We start from the raw sequence: 10,022 nt of genomic DNA, 5'->3' as shown, positions 1-10,022 counted from the left end.
TAAACAGGCTAGTAATAGGGGTTACAACAATTTCGGAGGATAATTTTAGAAAGAGAGGGTCCATATTGTCTAGCCCAGCTGATTTGTAGGGATCCAGATTTTGCAGCTCTTTCAGAACATCAGCTATCTGGATTTGGGTGAAGGAGAAGCAGGGGGGGCTAGTGCAAGTTGCTGCGGGGGGTGCAGAGCTGTTGGCCGGGGTAGGGGTAGCCAGGTGGAAAGCTTTCCTAACTGACTGTGTATATTGGTTCCTGACTTCCCTGAAAAGTTGCATATCGCGGGGGCTATTCAAAGCTAATGCAGAACGCCACAGGATGTTTTTGTGCTGGTCAAGGGCAGTCAAGTCTGGAGTGAACCAAGGGCTATATCTGTTCTTAGTTGTCCATTTTTTGAATGGGGCATGCTTATTTAAGATGGTGAGGAAAGCACTTTTAAAGAACAACCAGGCATCCTCTACTGACGGGACGAGGTCAATGTCCTTCCAGGATACCTGGGTCAGGTCGATTAGAAAGGCCTGCTCGCTTAAGTGTTTTAGGGAGCGTTTGACTTTGATGAGGGATGGTCGTTTGACCACGGGCCCATTACGGACGCAGGCAATGATTGCTGAGATCCTGGTTGGAGACAGTAGAGGTGTATTTAGAGGGCAAGTTGGTCAGGATGATATCTATGAGGGTGCCCATGTTTACGGATTTAGGGTTGTACCTGGTAGGTTCCTTGATAATTTGTGTGAGATTGATTGTTATCTCGCTTAGATTGTATGACGGCCAGGGTGCTAAACATTTTCCAGTTTAAGTCACCTAACAGTACGAACTCTGAAGATAGATTGGGGGTAATCAATTCACATATGGTGTCCAGGGCACAGCTGGGGGCTGAGGGGGGTCTATAACAAGCGGCAACAGTGAGAGACTCATTTCTGGATGAGTAGAAGGTAAAAGTAGAAGCTCAAACTGTTTGGGTACAGACCTGGATAGAGTGACAGAACTCTGCAGGCTATCTCTGCAGTAGATTTCAACTCCACCCCCTTTGGCGGTTCTATCTTGATGGAAAATGTTGTAGTTGGGGATGGAAATTTCTGAATTTTTGGTGGCCTTCCTAAGCCAGGATTCAGAGACAGCTAGGACATCAGGGTTGGTGGAGTGTGCTAAAGCTGTGTATAAAACAAATTTAGGGAGGAGGCTTCTGATGTTAACATGCATGAAACCAAGGCTTTTACGGTTACAGAAGTCAACAAATGAGAGTGCCTGTAAATAGGTGTGATGCGGGGGGCTACAGGGCCTGGGTTTACCTCTACATCACCAGAGGAACAGAGGAGGAGTAGGATAAGGGTACGGCTAAAGGCTATAAGAACTGGTCGTCTAGTGCGTTGGGAACAGAGAATAAAAGGGGCAGATTTCTGGGAGTGGTGGAATAGATTCAGGGCATAATGTACAGACAAGGGTATGGTAGGATGTGAGTACAGTGGGGGTAAACCTAGGCATTGAGTGACGATGAGAGAGCTTGCATCTCTGGAGACACCAGCTAAGCCAGGTGAGGTCTCCCCATGTGTGGGGTGTGTGACAAAAGAGCTATCTAAGGGTTGTTGAGCTGGACTAGGGGCTCTACAGTGAAATAAAACAATAACTAACCGAAACAGCAGAAGACAAGGCATATTGACATTAGAGAGAGGCATGTGTAGCCGAGTGATCATAGGGTCCAATGAGCAGCAATAGGTGAGTCCGGGAGCCGTTCGGTAGTCGCTAATATGCTAGGCGAGCGGGAGGCACGGCGGGCCGAGGCTAGCAGATGGTTCTTTGGTGACATTGCAACGGAAAAGCCTGTTTCAACCACATCGGACGATTACGTCGGCAGACCAGTCGTGATGGATTGGCGGGGCTCCATGTCGGCAATAACGGGTCCAGGCCAATTGGCAAAAGAGGTATTGAAGCCCACGAATTAGCGGGTATACCTCTTCGGCTAGCCAGGAGATGGGCCTAGCTCGAGGCTAGCTCAAGGCTAACTGGTGCTTGCTTCGGGACAGAGGCGTTAGCCAGCGGTAGCCACTCGATTGCAGCTAGCTAGTTGCGATGATCCGGTGCAATGGCCCAGACCTTGCGGCAGGAATCCGGTGATGTGATGGAGAAAAGCAGTCCAATATGCTCTGGGTTGATATCGTGCTGTGCAGACTGGCAGGTATTGACCGAGCTAAAGCTGGCTGGTGACCAAGCTAAAGGTGAAGACTGCTAGCCGTGGCTAACAGTGACTACTACCTAGTAGCTAGTTAGCTGGCTAGCTCCTGATGGAGGTTCCAGTTATAACATATAAAAATATTAGATCCGTACCACATTGGGTGAGGTGGGTTGCAGGAAAGTATATTTAGATCGTAGATGGAAAGCGAGATTAAAATATATACGGGAAAAAAACGATGAGACCGACTATTTACATGGGACAAGACAAACACACGTCCGACTGCTACGCCGTCTTGGATCATAAGTATGGCAGAGCAGTGGCACATTGCCTTTCAAGTTTCATCTTCAAAGTTTCACGTTTTATTAGATACACATGGTATACACCATCCAGCGAAATTCTTACTTGCAGGTTCCTTCTCAATGCAACAGCATTAAGAAATAATAAAAGATAAGAATATGAACATAAAGTAAATGGCTCAGTACATTTTAGCATAAGTACACTTGATAAAAAAAGGTTCTATCTAGAACCTAAAAGGGTCCCCATAGGAGAACCCTTTGAAGTACCCTTTTTGGTTCCAGGTAGAACCCTTTTGGTTCCAGCCAAAGAACCTTTTTGGAATTGTTTTTTCTAAGAGTGTATAATACAGGGTGGCACATTTTATAGTCCAATATTTCCACGTGTTTTAGAGAAAGTGTTTAAATTGTGCAGTATTTAGCTATCATTATAAGAGTCTGGCAACAGCAGCCGTGATGTGTGTGTAGCATGAATGTGTGTGTGTGTGTGTGTGTGTGTGTGCGTGTGTGTGTGTGTATGTGTGGGTGTGTGCATGAGTGAGTGCATGTGTGCTAAGGTGTGGAGAATCAGAGCAGGTGGTCAGTCCAGTTCAAGTGTTCAGTAATCTGATGGCTTGTAGATATAAACTCTCTCTGAGCCTGTTGGTATCACACCTCATGATCCGATACCGTCTGCCCGACGATAAGGGAGTGAACAGCTTGTGGCTGGGGTGTGTGGGGTCCTTGATGATGCTGCATGCCTTCCTCAGGCACCGTTTTGAGTAGATGTTCTGGATGGGTGGGAGCCCGGTCCAGGTGATGTACTGGGCCGTCTTCACCATACGCTGGAGGGCCTTGCGGTCGTGGATGGAGCAATTTCCATACCAGGCCATAATGCAACCGGTCAGGACACAGCGGTAGTATTTGGAGAGAACCTAAGGAGGCATGCAGAATTTCTTCAGCCTCCTTATGAGGTACAGACTCTGTTGCGCCCTCTTGACAAGATTGGTGGTGTTGTTGGACCATGTCCTCGGTAATGTGGACGCAGAGGAACTTAAAACTGCTGACTCTCTCTACTGCAGTCCCGTTGATGTGGATTGGGGCATGTTCCCTCCTCTGCTTCCTGAAGTCAACAATCATCTCCTTTGTTTTGCTGACGTTGAGGGAGAGGTTGTTGTCCTGGCACCACAATGCCAGTTCGCTTACCTCCTCCCTATAGGCTGACTCATCGTTGGTTATCAGACCTACAACCGTGGCGTCGTCAGCAAACTTTGAACCTTAAGCTCCTTCACTCCAGTGCTGTGCTCCTGCCAACCACTGTAAACTACTCCAGGCAGAGCAAGGTCAGCAGAGGATGGAGGGAGACTGGAGGACTGCAGTTCAGGTTGCTGGTGAAGTGGTGATTGTGTGCGTGCGTGTGCATGTATACTTCACCAGCTGTTGCAGGAACAAGCTGTAGTAATGCTGCTGGTTTGTAGCTACATCTCTCATGTTCAGCTTGGGGAGGACAAGGTTGTTGTTTATCTAATCTAGCAGCTAATTGATCCAATTAGAGGAAGGAAGCCCTTTGTGTAGCGACAGAGAGGCTCCTCTGGCCCCTTCAGTAAACTGGTGAAGTAGCTGCTTTAAGGGTATGACTCACACAGCTGGTGTATGGGCCTCAGAGAAAGCATGGTGCAGATTAGAAGCTGCAGATATATTAGGCTGGGGGAGGGGAATCATTCTCATCATCATAAATTCTTCCTGAGCTCGTTATAGGAGTGTGGGTCTGACTCCAGGAACAAATATATATAATCTTGTTTGTGAAAGCATATTGTGAACACACAGACACATGTGCTGAACGCGCGTGCATGTGCACACACACACACACACACACACACACACACACACACACACACACACACACACACACACACACACACACACACACACACACACGGCCATCAAAGAGTGCATATCTACTGTATGCTTTTGTTAGTGGAATTAAATAATTCCTCTAATATACTCATTAATTAAATTCAATCTGTCTATTTATAAGAATTTGTAAGATACTTATTAACATAAAGTAGACAGGATACAGTCTTATTAAAATTAGATAATAGTGTTTATTCTCGGAGCACGCTACCATTTGATCATAAACAACAGGTTTATATACAAGATATGACGTCATAGGTTACAGAATAAGTCTCATTGTCCTGACAAATAGAAAACAGGTTCAAAAGTTAATTCCAACTTCACAGCGCACACACATGACACACAATATAATCAATTGTCCTGAAGGCTCACTATAATTTATTACCACTTTAGCAGACAACTCAAGATAATGGAAGACCTAAAAAGTTACCCACAGCCTTATCTAAACACCTCAGGGCTAAGTTGGGTCAGTTCAACCATAGTTTAACGACCCTTTCTGCTTATTTTATAACCCACAACACAAATCTCTTTTCACCAGGCGTGCAGAGTTCAATTAGTTATCGTTTTATCTAAAGCTAGAAATTGTTTTAATTATTTATTAACAAAATTCCTAACAGCTTTAGGGAGAGAAAGATAAACACTTGTAATTAAAAATACTGCCCTGTCAAACTCATTTACATGCTTTTGTAAAGCTATAAACACACTGAAACTAATGCTTATGTTTGCATGCAAATCATATTTTGCTGCTCAACTAAAGATAGGTGGCATTTTGACACTCCTAAAGAGGGGGTCTAATGTGAAAGGTATAAGTGATTGATAGCATGTGGATGTAAATTTAAGTTTATTATTATGTTTCTATTTTGAGATGAGCAGTGGCAGTGATGCATCAAAGAAATGTGATTCATCTTTGGTTCTGATGTTATGCTTTTTACTTTGATTCCTGTCTCTTCAATGCTACCATCAAATAATCTACATGGATACTCACATCTCTCCTTATGTCATATTATGCATGGCTGCTGAGATTCTATGATGTTGTGAATGGCCCGTACTATACTGCTACCATTCTATGTGGACACTAGTAACAAAACATTTGAAAATGCTGTCCTGTGTATGTTGTGTTTTTGTTGTTTGCAGTAATGTTGTTTGATAAATTTCATATGAATTGACCATCTACTCAAACCAATGCCATCTCACTGTTCTGTCTCATCGCGACCACATGCTCAGTATCTGATGGTAACAATGTCTCTCTTGGTTCTCTCTTGGTCTGTAGAATCACAGTGCACACTGTGTGGTGAGCCAGAAGGTGAGTGTGCCTCGCCGTTCAAAGCTTCTGTCATCATCCAGGCTTATGCAGTGTTGGAAGGGAGGGAGCAGGCTTTTGTTCTAGCCAAGCACTAATACACCTGATTCAGCTAATCCTGGTTCAGACTGATGACTGTGATTAGTTGATTACAGTATTTGAAACAGATGTGTTAGTGCTGGGCTGGAACCAAAGCCTGCACACCCAGTAGGATAGATGAACCATTCTGGCAGAACTGTTTTCCATTACTAACTAATACAGGGGAGATATGGGCAGGGGCCCAGATGTCTTGTTAGGAGACATATTAGATGTTATAGAGTGGCTGAAAGCATCGTAGTCGTTGAGCCTCTTCTTCATATTCACCCCTTTATGTTATTGGCTAACATCTGGCAATCTTCATTATTCAAGTGGAAACCATCTTAACAAGGCACAGCTGATGTCATCCCATCATCTTAAAGGGGCAATCTGCAATTGCTACATCAATTTTTTTTAACTAGTGACCCATTAATTATTTAATAATAATATAACTATTAATTATTTAATTGTTTGTAAACAATGTATTTGTAAACAAACACTGTATAGCCTCAAAGCATGGTTTAAACTATCAATTTAATCTCATGGATGATCAGTCCTTGTTTATGAATTTGAGAGTGGTTACATTTCGACAGCCCCACCCCTCAGCTGTTTACCAAATCAGTGTCAGGGTGCCCGCTTTGTTGTTGTTTGAAATGCAGATTGCCCCTTTAATAGTCTTTTTGAATGATCTGCATGCATTAGGTTTTGATTTTTGGAGTGCTTTTGTGTCCTGTTTCTCATCACTGTATGTGAGAGCTGGTGCTATTCATTATCCTGCCTTTTGCTTCATTCAATGTAAATGAATGTGTAAATGTATGTTGATGTATCACATTTTGTCTACCTGTTTGTCTTTACTACTTGTACAACTGCACACCGTGTAGGTCTACAAAGATTTACACTGAGTATACAAAACATTAAGAACACATGCCACTTTCAATGACATAGACTGACCAGGTGAATCCAGGTGAAAGCAATAATCCCTAATTGATGTCACTTGTAAAATCCACTTCAATTAGTGTAGATGAATATATATAGCATTCTGTTGGTGGCAAGAATTGTATATATTAATTTAAATTGAAAAACTCTAAGTGTTGAATCAAGTGTAGTTTTTTGTACCAGTTCATAAACCATGTGCCATGGAATTGGTACATTAAAAATCTCTTCCCATTTATTTTGCAATCTGTATCAACATTTTTGTCCTCAAATGAAACTGGTATAGGGGAGGAGACAGGTTAAATAATTGTTTTTAAGCCTTGAAACAATTGAGACATGGATTGTATATTTGTGCCGTTCAGAGGGTGAATGTGCAGACAAAAGATTGAAGTGCCTTTGCACAGGGTATAGGGGGTGGGTCGCAAAGACCTTCCCCATTATTGATTAAGTGGACCTTAAGATTCACATGTTTTGCTGCAGGCCTGTTGCTATGTGTCTAAAAACTCTGCCACTATACGTTGCACAAGCTATGTATATCAGTCTTTGTGGTTACGCTATGGCTGTTGTGAGTGTGTGCTTGCAGGCTGGGTCTGAGTCAGCCGACACTAGATAAAGAGAAGTAACTACTGTCTGGTTTTGACATTTTGATCTTGTGTGACAGTGGACAATGCTAATAAATTCAGAGAAGCTACTGTACTAGGTTGCCTTAAAGTAACCTCAGCTTATTGATACACAACATACATTAATGTAGGTGATCATACCACTAGGGAGTGATCACATGTATAAAATCAGCTGTGCCCTTAGGTGGGGTGCAGAACTTACTCTGAAACATGCGGGCTGTGTTTCCGTTGTCAACTTCTGTCTGCAATTGCATTAATAACGTTTTAATTGATTTACTTAAAGAAGATATTGTCTGATTTCTGATTTCACCAATAAGTTTTTTAAAAAGTTTTTTAAATTTGTTTTATTATTTATTTATTTTTATTAACCCCTCCACCACCACCCCTCTTCGGAGGACAAATATACATGCGCTTTTTTTTTTACAGCTTTTCTGCTACATGTACATACATTTTACATATACATTTTACATATACATTTTACATACACATTTTACATACATGGTACTTTTATATAAAGCAGTCACATCACAATAATACATTACCAAACATAAGCTCTTTAATCCCACCCCTCAGCCACTGTCAGCCTATCACTAGACCAACCTCGTTTGGTTTCCATGTGCCGTATATTTTTATATTGTGCTGTGATGTTTAGCATATAGTTTTTACCTTTCTAATCGTATAGTATCCACAGATTGTGAGCTAAAGATGAAAACATTTCCTACGAGTATTATTATATTATTTATTGACATGACTATGGCTTTTCAAATCGTCCAACACTGCTATTTGGAAGGTTAATTTTAAGTGCATGTTGTGATTTCTTAACCATTCCTGAACCTGTGACCAGAAACAAGCTACATAGGGACAATACCAGAATAAATGATCTATTGATTCTGTCTCTTCACAACAAAATCTACAGAGCTGATGTTGTTTTATGCCCAATATACTGTATATACATAGCATTCTGTTGGTGGCAAGAATTTTATATAATCATTTAAATTTAAATTTAAAGTGTTGAATCAAGTGTAGTTTTTTGTACCAGTTCATAAACCATGTGCCATGGAATTGGTACATTAAAAATCTCTTCCCATTTATTTTGCAATCTGTATCAACATTTTTGTCCTCAAATGAAACTGGTATATTTTTCTATTCATGGCAGTTGCTTTCAGCCAATTTGTATCTTTAATATATGGCAGGCAAACAATTTCCCTATATTCTCTCCATTACACTTGCCTCCTCCATTTTTGTGGTAGTGCTGTAATCAGTTGGTTGTAAATTTGGATTGAGCAGATATTCCCATATATTTTCGATAGCTGCATATGTGACATAACTCCTCAGTTTCTATTCATAATATCATTAATAAATATAATACATTTTTTTGTTTTGTTTTAATCAGTATATTTTAATTTAACCATGACATTTGTTGTAATATTTGTTCTATCTTTTCTGGAGAATAAAACTGAAATTGTAACCAGCTTTGTATGGCTTGTTTAAGAAAGGGCGATACTTTAAACAAAATTTCATTTTCAATTAGTCGGAAATTAGAAGTTGTAATCTGTATAAAGGCAAAAAGGCAATTTTTGAAAAAAGGATGAGCCTTTCTTAAATCCAACATGGTTCTCCAGTAGATTATTAAGTATAATTTATGAATGAGTGAAGCTTTTAGGTTTAAAGCTTGAATATTTCATAATTTTAGCCCCCCAAACTCATTCATTATATAAATAGGCACGTTTAATTTTGTCTGGTTTAGCATTCCAAATAAAAGGAAATATTTTTTGCTCATATGATTTACAAAAACGAGTCGTCTGGAGTAGGCAGAGTATCACGCCCTGACCATAGTAAGCTGTTTATTCTCTGTGTTGGTTGGGGCGTGATAGTGACTTGGGTGGGTCATCTAGGTGTTTTGTATTTCTATGGTGGCCTGATATGGTTCCCAATCAGAGGCAGCTGTTTATCGTTGTCTCTGATTGGGGATCATATTTAGGTAGCCATTTCCCCATGGTTAATCGTGGGATCTTGTCTATGTTTAGTTGCCTGTCAGCACTAGTTGTATAGCTTCACGTTTCATTTCGTTTATTTTGTTGTTTTTGTCCGGTGTTCATTTATTAAAAGGAATATGTACACCTACCACGCTGCACCTTGGTCCAATCCTTACGACGAGCGTGACAGAAGATCCCACCAAAAACGGACCAAGCAGCGTGGCCAGGAGGAATGGACCTGGGAGGAAATCCTGGAGGGAGCAGGACCCTGGACAAGGGCCGGGGAGTATCGCCATCCGAAGGAGGAGATAGAGGCAGCGAAAGCAGAACGGCGATGATACGAGGAGATAGCCTTAACGAAGCAAGCACGAGAGGCAGCCCCCCCATTTTTTGGGGGGGGGGGGGGGCACACGGGGTGATTGGCGGAGTTAGGTTTCAGACCTGAGCCAACTCCCCGTGCTTACCGTGGGGTGCGAGTGACCGGTCAAGCACCGTGTTATCCGGTTCTGCGCACCATGCCTTCAGTGCGCATCCACAGCCCGGTGCGCTCTGTGCAAGCTCCCCGCAGTTGCCGTGCTAGATTGGGCATTCAGCCAGGACGGATTGTGCCGGCTCAGCGCTCCTGGCCTCCGGTGCGTCTCTTCGGCCCAGGATATCCTGCCCCAGATCTACACACGGTATCCCCAGTGCACCTTCACAGCCCAGTGCGTCCTGTGCTAGCTTCCCGCACTTGCCGGGCTGGAGTGAGCATCCAGTCAGGAAGGGT

Source organism: Salvelinus namaycush, chromosome 15 (genome assembly GCF_016432855.1).
Source record: "Salvelinus namaycush isolate Seneca chromosome 15, SaNama_1.0, whole genome shotgun sequence".
Classification (NCBI taxonomy): Eukaryota; Metazoa; Chordata; class Actinopteri; order Salmoniformes; family Salmonidae; genus Salvelinus; species Salvelinus namaycush.
The sequence above is the reverse complement of the archived record's forward strand: the minus strand, read 5'-3'. Positions refer to the sequence as shown.